Source organism: Apostichopus japonicus, chromosome 7, assembly GCF_037975245.1.
Source record: "Apostichopus japonicus isolate 1M-3 chromosome 7, ASM3797524v1, whole genome shotgun sequence".
In the NCBI taxonomy this organism is placed as follows: Eukaryota; Metazoa; Echinodermata; class Holothuroidea; order Aspidochirotida; family Stichopodidae; genus Apostichopus; species Apostichopus japonicus.
The window spans coordinates 6,855,947-6,871,272 of NC_092567.1; the positions used below are offsets into that span (position 1 = coordinate 6,855,947).

General features: G+C 37.4%; 3 protein-coding genes across 22 annotated transcripts in view; 2 read left to right on the plus strand and 1 right to left on the minus strand.

Moving 5' to 3' along the window:
- The window catches only part of LOC139970082 (uncharacterized), an 892,672-nt gene that overhangs the window by 551,984 nt on the left and 325,362 nt on the right, over positions 1–15,326 (minus strand). The window lies entirely within an intron of this gene.
- Positions 1–15,326, plus strand: part of LOC139970035 (NLR family CARD domain-containing protein 4-like) — a 545,770-nt gene that overhangs the window by 44,463 nt on the left and 485,981 nt on the right. The gene's annotated exons all lie outside the window — the stretch shown is intronic.
- Positions 9,453–15,326, plus strand: part of LOC139970054 (uncharacterized) — a 116,541-nt gene continuing 110,667 nt past the window's right edge. For all 3 annotated transcript variants that reach the window (XM_071975668.1, XM_071975669.1, XM_071975670.1), the window contains exon 1: positions 9,453–9,562. The gene's annotated coding sequence lies outside the window, so the exon portion shown is untranslated. The remainder of the gene's footprint in view (positions 9,563–15,326) is intronic.

The following is a 15,326-nucleotide window of genomic DNA, read 5'->3' on the forward strand; positions in this document are numbered from 1 at the left end:
AAATGTATCGAAAAAAGTTGATGGGGACTTTAAAAGGCGGTCCCGGGAGCAGGAATGGGAGAGAATTCACACCCCTGCCTCTTTACCCTCTGAACAATTATCGAAAACAGAAGGCTTGAAGTAAGCCGGTGTTCATCCATGATCTAACACGGATAGGGTCTCAAATAAGCTACTGTAAAGCTTCCTGATCCTTGGGTAACTAAACTAATAATTAGCCAGAGAGGAGACTGTAATTCCCGTAAACTAATAGGGTATTAAAGTGGTCGCAATCCCCGCCCCTACCCACAACGCCCGTGGTAGCTTTTCTTTACCGATTTTCATATACGAGACGCTTGAACGTTTCTGAACAGATGGTTGGGCTAGAGTTTCCCATGCATGAAAGAGGGAAGGGGGGAGGGAGGTGGGGTAAGTGCGACCGTGTAAGTATAGTTTGAAGTTTTTCAGCCCTTTTTTTGCCCTTTTATATGAACCCCTCACATTCCTGATGATATAATAAATAATATTAAACTGATCATAGTTTATATTATTGATTATTTTCATTTATCATCAAAGTTTATTACACATCATATGTTTTGTCCCGGAGAAATTACTCTACCACTCAATCCTCCCCACCGTTACCATAATTCTGTACTACGCATACATGTTTGTATTTCTCCTTAAGGGAAAATTTGCTGATTTCAACGTTAAGGAGAAATACAAGAAACCTGTATCTAATTAGAAATGCAAATTTTGACTGTTACATTAACATATAGCTATTGTAGTAAATAGTCTATGTAGCCTTCAAGCAACTAGCTATACTCAGATGCTTACTTGCTTAACCAGAGTGAATTTAATATTGTGAAGTGATGACCAGCGGTACAAATGTATCGAGAAAAAAAAGTTGATGGGGACTTTAAAAGGCGGTCCCGGGAGCAGGAATGGGAGAGAATTCACACCCCTGCCTCTTTACCCTCTGAACAATTATCGAAAATAGAAGGCTTGAAGTAAGCCGGTGTTCATCCATGATCTAGCACGGATAGGTTCTCAAATAGGCTACTGTAAAGCTTCCTGATCCTTGGGTAACTAAACTAAACTAAACTAATAATTAGCCAGAGTGAATACTGTTATGCTCGAAAACTAATAGGGTATTAAAGTCGTCGCAACCCCCGCCCCTACCCACAACGCCCCTGGTAGCTTTCGTTTACCTAATTCCGTAAACGAGACGCTTGAACGTTTCTGAACAGATGGTTGGGCTAGAGTTACCCACGAAAGAGGGAAAAGGGGAGGGAGGTGGGGTAAATGCGACCGTGTGAGTAGTTCGAAGTCTTTCATTCCTTTTATTGCGCTTTTATATAGGCGCCTCACAGTCTGATGATATAGTAAATAATATTAAACTTATCATAGTTTATATTATTGATTATTTTCATTTTATCATCAAATTTTATTACATATCATATGTTTTGTCCCCGGAGAAATTACTCTACCACTCAATCCTCCCACCGTACCCATAATTCTGTACTACGAATATATGTTTGTATTTCTCCTTCAAGGAAAATTTGCTTATTTCAATTTTAAGGAGAAATACAAGAAACTGTTAAGGAGAAATACAAAAAACTGTTAAGGAGAAATACAAACTTTTCCCCCTAATCCTCATTAGTAGGAAAAATACGTTCGGGGGAAATTTTTTAAGGTCCAAAAAAGGTATATCCTAAGATCTTATTAATTTAATCTCAAAAGACATGTAGCACATTAGAGCACATCATGACAAGTATTTCATGAAAATTTAGATATTAAAACATCATTTATTTCCATGTTATTCGTGTTTTCCCTCAATTTCCCCTTATGGTACACTTTTTTCCATTTCCCCCTATGGGTCAAACCAGTGGTATATATATATATATATATATATATATATATATATATATATATATATATATATATATATATATATATATATATATATGATTGTAATTACTTTGACATTGTAAATTATGAGTACATGTGGTACCTACGGTGAAATGATACACATATAGTAATTTATTTAGCCATATGAAGTATACTGGCACTAAGAGTTAGAGGACAGAAAGTGCCATATATATATATAGCGTATGGTACACACACTTAGAGGACAGATACTGGTATTATAATGTATGTATTCTTCAACATTAGAGAACACCAGGTGTCTGTATAATGTAAGTTTTGTAGGCCTATGAAGTATACTGGCACTAAGAGTTAGAGGAGAGGAAGTGCAATGTATGTAGCATATGGCATATACAGTTAGAGGACACATACTGGTATTAAATATATGTATTATTGAACATTAGAGGACATCAGGTGTCTGTATAATGTAAGCTATGTAGGCATATGAAGTATACTGGCACTAAGAGTTAAAGGACAGGAAGTGCAATGTATGTAGCATATGGCATATACAGTTAGAGGACAGATACTGGTATTAAATATATGTATTCTTGAACATTAGAGGACATCAGGTGTCTGTATAATGTAAGCTATGTAGGCATATGAAGTATACTGGCACTAAGAGTTAAAGGACAGGAAGTGCAATGTATGTAGCATATGGAATATACAGTTAGAGGACAGATACTGGTATGAAATATATGTATTCTTGAACATTAGAGGACATCAGGTGTCTGTATAATGTAAGCTATGTAGGCATATGAAGTATACTGGCACTAAGAGTTAAAGGACAGGAAGTGCAATGTATGTATCATCTGTTACATACAGTAAGAGGACAGATACTGGTATTATAATGTATGTATTCTTGAACATTAGAGGGATCAGTTGTCTGTATAATGTAAGCTATGTAGGCCTATGAAGTATACCGGCACTAAGATTTAGAGGACAGGAAGTGCAATGTATGTAACATATGGTTCATACAGTTAGAGGACAGATACTGGTATTATAATGTATGTATTATTGAACATTAGAGGACATCAGGTTTCTGTATTATATAAGTTATGTAGGCCTATGAAGTATACCGGCACTTACAGTTAGAGGACAGGAAGTGCAATGTATATAGCATATGCTTCATACAGTTAGAGGACAGATACTGGTATTATAATGTATGTATTCTTGAACATTAGAGGACATCAGGTTTCTGTATAATTTACGCTATGTAGGCCTATGAAGTATAATGGCACTAAGAGTTAGAGGACAGGTAGTGCAACTTATATAGCATATGGTACACACAGTTAGAGGACAGATACTGGTATTATAATGTATGTATTCTTGAACATTAGAGGACATCAGGTTTCTGTATCATATAAGTTATGTAGGCATATGAAGTATACTGGCACTAAGAGTTAGAGGACAGGAAGTGTAATTTATATAGCATATGGTACACACAGTCAGAGGACAGATACTGGTATTATTTAGGTATGTATGTATTCTTGAACATTAGAGAACATCAGGTGTCTGTAAAATGTAATTTTTGTATGCCTATTTTGTATACTGGCACATACAGTTAGAGGTACAGGAAGTGTAATTTATGAACTATATTGTACATACAGTACGAGTTCAGTTACTGGTATTATAATGTATGTATTCTTGAACATTAGATGACATCAGGTGTCTGTATAATGTAAGCTATGTAGGCATATGAAGTATACTGGCACTAAGAGTTAAAGGACAGGAAGTGCAATGTATGTAGCATATGGAATATACAGTTAGAGGACAGATACTGGTATGAAATATATGTATTCTTGAACATTAGAGGACATCAGGTGTCTGTATAATGTAAGCTATGTAGGCATATGAAGTATACTGGCACTAAGAGTTAGAGGACAGGAAGTGCAATGTATGTATCATCTGTTACATACAGTAATAGGACAGATACTGGTATTATAATGTATGTATTCTTGAACATTAGAGGGATCAGTTGTCTGTATAATGTAAGCTATGTAGGCCTATGAAGTATACTGGCACTAAGATTTAGAGGACAGGAAGTGCAATGTATGTAACATATGGTTCATACAGTTAGAGGACAGATACTGGTATTATAATGTATGTATTATTGAACATTAGAGGACATCAGGTTTCTGTATTATATAAGTTATGTAGGCCTATGAAGTATACCGGCACTTACAGTTAGAGGACAGGAAGTGCAATGTATATAGCATATGCTTCATACAGTTAGAGGACAGATACTGGCATTATAATGTATGTATTCTTGAACATTAGAGGACATCAGGTGTCTGTATAATGTACGCTATGTAGGCCTATGAAGTATAATGGCACTAAGAGTTAGAGGACAGGAAGTGCAATTTATATAGCATATGGTACACACAGTTAGAGGACAGATACTGGTATTATAATGTATGTATTCTTGAACATTAGAGGACATCAGGTTTCTGTATAATTTACGCTATGTAGGCCTATGAAGTATAATGGCACTAAGAGTTAGAGGACAGGAAGTGCAACTTATATAGCATATGGTACACACAGTTAGAGGACAGATACTGGTATTATAATGTATGTATTCTTGAACATTAGAGGACATCAGGTTTCTGTATCATATAAGTTATGTAGGCATATGAAGTATACTGGCACTAAGAGTTAGAGGACAGGAAGTGTAATTTATATAGCATATGGTACACACAGTTAGAGGACAGATACTGGTATTATTTAGGTATGTATGTATTCTTGAACATTAGAGAACATCAGGTGTCTGTAAAATGTAATTTTTGTATGCCTATTTTGTATACTGGCACATACAGTTGGAGGTACAGGAAGTGTAATTTATGAACTATATTGTACATACAGTACGAGTTCAGTTACTGGTATTATAATGTATGTATTCTTGAACATTAGAGGACATCAGGTGTCTGTATAATGTAAGCTATGTAGGCATATGAAGTATACTGGCACTAAGAGTTAAAGGACAGGAAGTGCAATGTATGTAGCATATGGAATATACAGTTAGAGGACAGATACTGGTATGAAATATATGTATTCTTGAACATTAGAGGACATCAGGTGTCTGTATAATGTAAGCTATGTAGGCATATGAAGTATACTGGCACTAAGAGTTAGAGGACAGGAAGTGCAATGTATGTATCATCTGTTACATACAGTAATAGGACAGATACTGGTATTATAATGTATGTATTCTTGAACATTAGAGGGATCAGTTGTCTGTATAATGTAAGCTATGTAGGCCTATGAAGTATACTGGCACTAAGATTTAGAGGACAGGAAGTGCAATGTATGTAACATATGGTTCATACAGTTAGAGGACAGATACTGGTATTATAATGTATGTATTATTGAACATTAGAGGACATCAGGTTTCTGTATTATATAAGTTATGTAGGCTTATGAAGTATACCGGCACTTACAGTTAGAGGACAGGAAGTGCAATGTATATAGCATATGCTTCATACAGTTAGAGGACAGATACTGGCATTATAATGTATGTATTCTTGAACATTAGAGGACATCAGGTGTCTGTATAATGTACGCTATGTAGGCCTATGAAGTATAATGGCACTAAGAGTTAGAGGACAGGAAGTGCAATTTATATAGCATATGGTACACACAGTTAGAGGACAGATACTGGTATTATAATGTATGTATTCTTGAACATTAGAGGACATCAGGTTTCTGTATAATTTACGCTATGTAGGCCTATGAAGTATAATGGCACTAAGAGTTAGAGGACAGGAAGTGCAACTTATATAGCATATGGTACACACAGTTAGAGGACAGATACTGGTATTATAATGTATGTATTCTTGAACATTAGAGGACATCAGGTTTCTGTATCATATAAGTTATGTAGGCATATGAAGTATACTGGCACTAAGAGTTAGAGGACAGGAAGTGTAATTTATATAGCATATGGTACACACAGTTAGAGGACAGATACTGGTATTATTTAGGTATGTATGTATTCTTGAACATTAGAGAACATCAGGTGTCTGTAAAATGTAATTTTTGTATGCCTATTTTGTATACTGGCACATACAGTTAGAGGTACAGGAAGTGTAATTTATGAACTATATTGTACATACAGTACGAGTTCAGTTACTGGTATTATAATGTATGTATTCTTGAACATTAGAGGACATCAGGTGTCTGTATGATGTATGTTATGAAGGCCTATTGAGTATACTGGCATACATGATTAGAGGACAGGAAGTGTAATTTATGTATCATATGTTAATTCTTTCTGTAGTCAACATTATTCACTTAAGTGCATAGGCGTAGGAGCCTCATTTGATTTGGGGGGGGGGGGGGCTGTAACGACTTGCCCGAAAAATATAACCAAAATTTTTCGCGCGCCCCGCGCGCGTTCCACATGTCAATGTGCATATCATATAGGCGTTCATCGCTTATTACATCACATGCCAATAACATTAAACCTTTCGTGTTTTTACCCTTCCATATTGGTAATAATTATTGGGGAAGTCGTTACAACAATAATGATAATAATATAAGTTTAACTATTGAAAAACACATTGTAAATTCTTCTTCTTTCAGCAGGTGCCAGTGGCGTAGCTAGGGGTATTGGTCAGGGGGGAGAGAATGCTCTGTAGGGGCGCTTTCGACACTATCTAAGCGGAGCGCCACCACCGGTTGGCGCGGAGCGTACAAAAAAAATTTGAGTAAAGATACTCCCTAGATCGCCGGAAATGACCCTTCCCAGGCCTAGCTAATTTGCAGATAAACAAAGAATAAATAGGTGTCATCGCCATTTGTCAGAAAATTGCACCAAACAAACTGTGACAAATGTCAATAGGTATTTGAGAGCGCAATAAAAAAGTCAATAATCGCGAATAAGTATGTATGTATGTATGTATGTATATTAGATCCTCCTGCAAGCAGGAACTCGCGAAGAAGCCTAATTGGCTTATCAAAGCCGCAAGCTGACCGAAGTCAGTCTCTCACATTCATATTTAACGTCCATGATTATGAATTGTTAATTGTCAACAACTCTGTAACTGGACGACATACATTAATCTGGGAGTGACTCGAACCGGGGACCTTATGATTGAAAGGCACCGGTGTTAACCACTGAGCTAACACTCCACAAGTAGAAAGTGGTAAAAAGCTGAAAAGGGCGCCAGCAGTCCATTTGAGTCCGTCAGGGGGGGGGGGGTTCATCGGCCCCCTCTGACTGTATGGACGCTCCGCCACTGGTAGGTTCCCGAAAAATTCTCAGTATATTGCCCAAATTTTCACCAAAGAAATGAAAAACACATTGCAAATTCTTCTTCTTTCAGTAGGTGCTCGAAAAATTCTCAGCATATTGCCCGAATTTTCACAAAAATAATTGGTTGGGGGCTGCAGCCCCCCCAGCCCCCCGCCTCCTACGCCTATGCTTAAGTGTCACAAAATTGAAGAGATCTGAGAAATTCGTTTCATGGATTACTTCCGGTATTGTTCGTTCTGTAACTACAAAGCATTTCTTTACAACCGCACTCCTTCAAACAAGCTTAAATACATCATTTTAAAACAAGTTGGCAACCAGCATTCGAGTAGCGAAGAAATCTAACTTTACGAACATTTTCTGTGAATAAATGACTGACCTCAGGAAACCTTGGAATGTTATTAAGGAAATCATTGGCAAAACGAAAGGATTCTGCCCGGGTTAATAATTATAAGCTTTTACATATTATGATAATGGAATTGAAAATGATCTTGAGGTTGCAAAGTATATCAATGATTACATCTCTAATATTAATCAAACTCTTGCTGACAAGATTGAGTATTTAAAAAAGTAAACAAATAACGGAAAATGGCTGGGCATTTTAAACAACGGAAAGAGTAAAGACATGTATAGCGATAGCTGGATTCGGATCAGAGGTCTGTTTCGAACCCCATTGTAGACATAAACTTACTTTACTCTTTTCTAAGATTTCATTTTGTGATGCTCCTATGGGCTGCAGCCCCCGCCCCAAATTCCTACGCCTATATCGATATGTATATTGTCATATGGCTACAACTCTAGCAACCTCGAATTTCACGGAAAGTTTGGTTATTGCTATCCAAATTGCTACTAGTAAAAGTGTAACATTGCATCATGTATGGGATAGAAGATCGAATAGGGAACACTTAGTATCATCCAATTAACACATATGAGTGAATAACAGTAAACAGGGAGTAGTGCTCGACAGCATCATAACGCATAGTAACACGAGCTTTTATCATATTGTGGGTGCATGTTATACCGTCAGCAACGTAAAGTACTTCCAATACTGTACCATATTAGGGTTGCTACACTTCGTACAGGGGAACAACACTATAGCAAATACTAAGGTAACATATTAGGAGAGCTGAACGTGATATTGGGTAACAAAACTATAGCAACTACTAATGTAGCATATTTGGGTTGCTACACTTGGTACATGAAGACACTATAGTAAATACTAATGTAGCATATTATTATTGCTATATTTGATACAGGGGAACAAAACTATAGCTACCACTAATGTAGAATATTGGGATTGCTACACTTGATACAGGGAGACTAAACTATAGCAACTACTAATGTAGCATATAAGGATTGCTACTCTTGGTACAGGGGAACGACACTATAGCAAATACTAATGTAACATATTAGGATTGCTGCACGTGATATTGGGTAACAAAACTATAACAAATACTAATGTAGCATGTTGGGGTTGCTACACTTGATACAGGGAGACAACACTATAGTAAATACTAATGTAGCATATTATGATTGCTACACTTGAAACAGGGGAACAAAACTATAGATAAATATTATTGTAGCATATTAGGATTACTACACTTGATAAAGGGGAACAAAACTATAGCAACTTCTAATGTAGCATATTAGGATTGCTATAATTGGTTACATATACACAGCATGTATTTCCTTTTCCTTTGTCAAGTATTCTTTCGTTTGTTTTATATTTATTACTATACTCCTATCTTTGCTATTCCTCATTTTGTATTGCTTTGCTTTATGTTTGCTACCATTTCTGTGAATTGGATTTGCACGAAAAGATACGAGTGGCCTCTTCATGTTTTCGATCCTACCAACACATTGTTAAAACTACAGCGGGTAAAATAGAAAATGAAACCGAATTCAATCAGTTTAGATATTGTTTGGATTTTCCCGGCAAGGAAATGACCGTGCTAGGAGTATTTCTAATAAATATCTAACAGCAATGTTTGGATTAATAGTCTTTGCATCCTTCCGCCAGTTCAACCGCCAGCGCATGGTAGACACTATTGACCTCACATTATGATGATATTGTGATATTGTGTATGTTATATGTATATATATATATATATATATATATATATATATATATATATATATATATATATATATATATATATATATATATATATATATATATATATATATATATATATATATATATATATATATATATATATCGCGTGTTTAAGGACAATATCTTTTCCGGGTTTGCGCTCTTCACTAAACTACATATAAATTTGCTGCATTATGACACACACTCTCAAAAACACTTCAACGATGAAGCTGTGTGCAGAAATCCATAGTGGTTATTGTACACCACAGAGCCGTTTTTTACTTTATTTTATGAGAAGATTGGAGCAGGCGAATTGAAGTGTACGTATACAAAATTACTAAAGTTACTTTTGATTTCATGTATGGGCCCAGTTATAATTCTATATCAGCTCGTTCCGATTAGCGCAACGTTGTGTATACAAAATGATTTGCCTACATGTAGGTCATAGAATTAGGCTAGTTATAGCAATACTTTATTTATCTCTCTGTCGTTACAGATCAGTCTAGCAGGCTACAACTCATTTGGTTTTATTGCAGAGTAATAATATAGCGATAGAGTTGTTAACATTAACGCTTGTCCCTCACTACTCAGACACATTGATTTTGTCACACTACATCACTGCCGTAACTTGTATGCCTATATCAATTATTAGGAATGTTTGGGGCAAAGAGTAGCTATTTGCGATCCAAATTTTTATTAGGTGTAATTTTGTTTATAGATATATTTAAAGTTACCTTTTGTTGGTGTTTGGAACTATATGTCAAGTAGGTTCCCTTGTGTCACTCTATGTTTGACCTTTTTTCAAGGAGAACGGCTGTTCAAGGAGAACGGCTCAAGGAGAACGGCTATGGAGTGTTAGCTCAGTGGTTAACACCGGTGCCTTTCAATCATAAGGTCCCCGGTTCGAGTCACTCCCAGATTAATGTATGTCGTCCAGTTACAGAGTTGTTGACAATTAACAATTCATAATCATGGATGTTAAATATGAATGTGAGAGACTGACTTCGGTCAGCTTGCGGCATTGATAAGCCAATTAGGCTTCTTCGCGAGTTCCTGCTTGCAGGAGGATCTAATATACATACATACATACATACAACGGCAGGGAGGGGACTATCTTGTAATTTTACTGCTGAGAGGGAGCAAATAATGAAGATAGGACGTCGTATTTATAGTGGCTATGGACACTTCAAAACTGTCTTGAAAATCAATAAATTATATAAAATATTAAAAAGAACATAATCTGAGGAAGTAAAGCCAATTGTAATATGAAAGTCGAATACTACTAAAATTCCACTTAGTACTGGTTCTTGTCAAAATCACTATGCATTTGTGTGCCTGAAATCTTAGTGCATAAGCTTTGTACAATCTCGTGTAGCATTAAGCGTATGAATATGAAATAAGTACGTGATCTAACACTGTAGCTACATACCCGTACTTATACGTCCGTCAGTTTCACCCGAGTTCCGTGATTGCGCACTAGATAAATCGTTGCTGAATAAGGAAGTGTATCTCGAAAGTAGCCTACCATAGTAACCTATAGGCTAAGGCTGTTTGTATACAATGTAATGTTATTTACAACTATAGAAAGGAGAAACTAGGTGCAAATCAAATTGTGTTTCACACTGTGTGACAACCGTAAAAACTTTAACGAAAATTTGAAATTAAGGATGATAGTAAAATGGTTCTGCTGAAAAAAAACCTGATATCACTTGTAAATATGTACAACAAATTGAGACGTTTCACGTTTGGTGGGGAACAATATTGAGCGAGAGTTATATGACAAATGAAGATGCAGAAGCATCTTCCCTGAGTTAGATATTTATGGCAGCCATTCTTGCTCGAATAATATACTTATGTCAAATACAAAACATGAACGGGTATTGCTGTCCCTTCCTCCCTCCTCCCTCCTCCCTCCTCCCTCCTCCCTCCTCCCTCCTCCCTCCTCCCTCCTCCCTCCTCCCTCCTCCCTCCTCCCTCCTCCCTCCTCCCTCCTCCCTCCTCCCTCCTCCCTCCTCCCTCCTCCCTCCTCCCTCCTCCCTCCTCCCTCCTCCCTCCTCCCTCCTCCCTCCTCCCTCCTCCCTCCTCCCTCCTCCCTCCTCCCACCTCCCTCCTCACTCCTCACTCCTCACTCCTCACTCCTCCCTTTTCCCCGTCCCCGTCCCCGCCCTCCCCTCTCCCTCTCCTCCCCTCTCCTCCCCCCTCCCCTAGGTGCCAGTCTTAATGTATATGCCGATGGTTAAAATGTCATGACCCTCGTCGCTAAGCGGTAAGATTATGTGCGGGGTACCAATAAGAAACTACGACTTGATCCGAGGTTAAAAACTTAGCTAGGCAAAGACATCATAGTGCCGTAACATTATGTGATTTTCGTCTAAATAGAACCGTTATTGTAGGTTCGATTTAGCGAGAATCTCATTTGAACAGTTCCCAATTCAAAGTGCGTGTCATAACCAACAAGCGTTACATAAAACAGGCGAATTCGAAAAGGTTTTTACAAGGCTTTCCCGTCATTAGTACGCACATTTAGTAACTGACGTTTCCCTGCTATAATATATGTAGTATGGCATCTGCCTCAGTTGGATAATTATGAATATAATTGTTATGTTGCTACGTTTACTAAAACAAAAGACTCATATTTGAAAAAAGTTTTACAAATAAAAGTAAACAGTATATACATGTTACCCAAATACTCAAATCAGGACGTATGGTACATCAGTTATACGACAGGTTTAACACGGTGATCACGGTAATACATGAAGTAGTGGATGCGTTTCTCCAAAAAATCTTTGTATATCGGATTGATGTGTGCACAATTTGGATATATTTACTGGTTGTGTAATATAATTCCGATACTGTCACAATTACCTTAGATTTACAAAGGCTTGATATATTGCTATGGCATTGTATGTTCATCAACACTTCCAAAAATATAGTTGGAAACAACCTCCCACTTCCAGGGACATTCGATACCAGAACCAATGTTCAAGGATTGAATATAACAATAAAAAGGATTTCCATATTATTGAAACTAGAGGTCATTGAGTCAATGATATTTATACCAATACAAATGCCATCCAATTAAACCCTGATTAGGTAAGTAAATACGGTTAACATATTGTACTAATCAATGAAGGAAATAAGGAAGGTGGGCACTGGCGGATCCAGGGCCTTTGTTTGGGAGGGGCCAAAGTGGCATTAGAGTGATATGGGGGAGGGGTCTAATTTTCTATTGCTGAGCGCCCTCAGATGCAATTTGGTGCGACAAAAGTGTACAATGATGAGGTTAATTTACTTCTAAAAAAATGTTTCCCAGGTGTAATTTTCTAAAATATTTATAAACCAAAGTTGGGATCATCTTTCTCAAGAAATTTTATTTCTCATAGGTTATATTTTTTGGAATCCTGGTGATGCCTACATGTAAAATGGTGGCACTTAGAAAGGCTTTTGTCACCCAAAATTTTCTGAGAAATATGCATTTTTTTGTGTGTAACATCAATAAAATGAATTTTAGGTGATAATTTATTCTTTCCCGTGGCATGAAAATGTTCGCTGCTCGCCCCAATGAAAAGAATTATAGACTAATTTTAGGTTAAAATGATGCTGTAAAGGAGGTTTTATACTCTATTATGCTAAATGCTAAAGAAATGATGGTTGCTAAGTCAAAATTTGATGCAAATTTTTTTATGTATACTTGACAATAACAATGCCGTTTTTTCGGACGCTTGTGCGGGTCAGCGGGTTTGGGTGTTAGAATGCGGGTCTAATTCCCGCGAATGGCGGGTCAGTTGGGAGCTCTGCATTTAATTTTAAACCAGAAAACGAAAAGGTTTAGACTAGTCTACCACTGCTATTCCTCTCGATTTTTTTAATTTCCAATAATATGATTTAGCGGATGTTCGGAAACACTTTTTGGCTCACCTTTGGGGGGGGGGGGGCCATGGCCCCCCTTGGCCCCCCCCCCCTTGGATCCGCCAGTGGAGGTGGGTATAGTGCAGGAGCTGGTGACAAAAAGGAATCCAGCACTCACCCCTACACACGCACGCACACACACGCTAGACCTCATTAAGTGTCAATTTGTATCCAAGTTGTTCCATTTTGAGTGCATGTAACATGTGTGTGTGCGACTTCCATTCGCTGTTGATTTTGAACTCTTCTATGTAGTATTCTTTCTTCTTTGTTAATAGACTGTACTAATCAATGAAGAAATTAAGAAAGGTTAGTTACCGTACTCGCCCCTCACTACAGTATATGGGTCACGTGTCACACGTCGGATGAGACAGCTATCTACAACTAAAAAACCTATACTTGCACAAGTACCTCAAAAGTATATTGAATCAACATATTGTACTAATCAATGAAGGACTTAAGAAATGTGGTTGATAGTTTGAACTTAACTCTGTGTCTGCTTTCTTGTTTGTTCTTCACCACTTCCCCAATGATATTGTAGCGTGACGTATTACGGGGTATAACATCGCCTGACAATACTTTTGGTAGTGGAGTCTCTCTTTTTTTTCACCATGCTCATTGACCTGTCTGTATTCTGTGCGTGTATTTGTGCCTTCTGTTACTGTTATTTGTCATACAGCTTCTGAAGAGGATTCTGCTAGGATCGAAACGTCAGGCCCACTTACTTTTACACATGTTTCGTTCTCGAAATCTTCCTTCGTGTAACATGTTCTTGTAGTAACATGATTTTCAGATGTTGTCCGAGTGTCTCGAATGCATTTTTGTTTAAGATTGAGGTATTATTAGAAATGACTGGAAAATTGCGAGAGTGATAAATGAAAGAAATACAGACATTCACTACATATGTACTGTAAAGCTTCTGTGAAAACCTATACCTAACTGCATGTCCTTGAGATATATTTCGGTGTAGCCGAGATCACCAAAGCTGCATTTTAAATTAATGTTTAGAGGATTGATTCGCATTAAGTATAGAAACTCATAACCTTACTAATTATGCAGGTTAGTACCTGCAGCAAAAATAAAGGTTGGATGGCACATTGCAAAGATCCGCATGTAAAATGTAGTTTTACTTTCTGAAAAGGTCCCAAATACATGACGTACATATGAGCATGCGTAGAAGCTGTAAATACGGTGATACGACCATAATCGATGTTGGTGACCATAAAGCCATATTGGCCGTTCACTATATTGATATAGCGGGGAACATTTACATGTGGCTCAGGCGACGAATGTATTGTATTCAAAGAAAAAGAACTATTTCAACGTAAGACTCCAGCGGTACGTTAGAGTTACAACTGACATACTTATGTAAGGTACTAATTGAGAGGGCGAAATTAAACAACCTTCTATCATATAAGCAAATTATGGCTGCTAAGAAGGAGCATGAGGGCAAGGGGAGAGGAGATGTAAGGAAAGGAAATAACACCGTTATCTCGCGCAAGAAATAACACAGTTCTCAGATAAAAGGTTACACGAGCTTATGCAGCTTTGCTGCTCTTGTTTGAACAATACGGCAACCCGTACACAATCCTAGGAACATCTGTTTGTAGTCATGCATACAACCAATGTATCGTTCATTAATCTTTAGAGCGGTGTGTCATTCGCTATCTTGGCTACTCTATACATATCACGTTTTATGCTAGACACACTCGAATCACAAGCGTCAAGGCGAAGCGTCTTGTAAATGTGATACCGTATCTATAGTATCTGTCTTTTTAAAACGCACAACATAATAACGCGGATGCTATAACACCAAGTATGTTCACATTTCTTCGACCTTCAATCACCTCCATCGCCAACCCCCACCTTCTTCTCTACCTCCATGAGTCTCCCCTGCAAAAAGGAAAACAAAGTGATTGTATCCTTCAATTGATGGAACCACATCTGACATTTTTACCACTGTCTAACAACCCCCCCCCCCCCACCCTGTTCTCCCGGTAACCATCATTACCTTTTCACACCAAAGTACATTTTTCATTTTTTTTTTAATTTTAACGTTATAAAAATTGGTGAAGTAAGACATGAACCTTTCTATCAAATTCTCTGCACATTCAAACATTCAAACTACACATTCCCTACTTATCTTTGTCACTATATTTTCCGATCGACTCGGTTTTG